Source organism: Nanorana parkeri, unplaced genomic scaffold, assembly GCF_000935625.1.
Source record: "Nanorana parkeri isolate BGI_ZX_2015 unplaced genomic scaffold, ASM93562v1 scaffold3634, whole genome shotgun sequence".
Lineage (NCBI taxonomy): Eukaryota > Metazoa > Chordata > Amphibia > Anura > Dicroglossidae > Nanorana > Nanorana parkeri.
In genome coordinates this window covers 38365-39603 of record NW_017309902.1, presented here as the reverse complement: position 1 = coordinate 39603, position 1239 = coordinate 38365, and positions in this window count along the sequence as shown.

Here is a 1239-nt window from a genome sequence, read left to right as displayed (position 1 = left end):
GCCAGATACTGAGCCATGGGGGGCAGAGAACCGTCCAAATACCCCAAGCACGCCAGATACTGAGCCATGGGGGGCAGAGAACCGTCCAAATACCCCAAGCACGCCAGATACTGAGCCATGGGGGGCAGAGAACCGTCCAAATACCCCGAGCAACAAGGTGATGGAACTTCATAAAAAGACATCCAAAGCCCGGACACTGCCGGCCAATCACTGAGAAGTGGAACATTCCGGAATCTCCGGAGGCCAATGTCAGGAAGACCGGGAGAGACTGAAGACCGGGAGAGACTGAAGACCGGGAGAGACTGAAGACCGGGAGAGACTGAAGACCGGGAGAGACTGAAGACCGGGAGAGACTGAAGACCGGGAGAGACGGAAGACCGGGAGAGACGGAAGACCGGGAGAGACGGAAGACCGGGAGAGACGGAAGACCGGGAGAGACGGAAGACCGGGAGAGACTGAAGACCGGGAGAGACTGAAGACCGGGAGAGACTGAAGACCGGGAGAGACTGAAGACCGGGAGAGACTGAAGACCGGGAGATGACTTCCCAGCACACCAATGACCCGAGCACAAGGCCCGAGGTGGCCCTCCCGGTCCCGGAGCCTGACCTCATGGGGGCGCTCCCGGAGGCCTTGTGCCGAGACCAATGGGCGGCTCTACCACCGGCAGGAATTCGGGGGCCCCATAGACAACTATGACACCGTCACTGATATAGGGGGCAATACCCAGAACTAAGGGGTGGGGTGACTTCACGTTGCCATGTTCTGTGATGTCCTCCGGCTGAATATGAATCCCATAAGAAATGGTACAAATGCCACCCATCCCCCAAACGTCTCCCGACCTCTGCACCCCATCCCTATGAAGGAAACCCCGCCCACTGCAGCACTCAGAGTGTAGTACAGGAAACCCCGCCCACTGCAGCACTCAGAGTGTAGTACAGGAGTAGCAGAGGATGTCTGTGGAGGTCCCCCTTCCCTTTGTCTCTCGTTATGATTGCGGCAGAGACTGGAGGCGGAGTCTGTGGGTTTCCTCTATCTCTTGGTATGATTGGGGCGGAGTCTGTGGGTTTCCTCTATCTCTTGGTATGATTGGGGCGGAGTCTGTGGGTTTCCTCTATCTCTTGGTATGATTGGGGCGGAGTCTGTGGGTGGGGTTTCCCCTCCCTCTGATGGTTGGATTGGGTCACGTTGATGTCGGGAAGGATGGAGATGATCATACGACGTATCTGGTTGCCGTCTCTG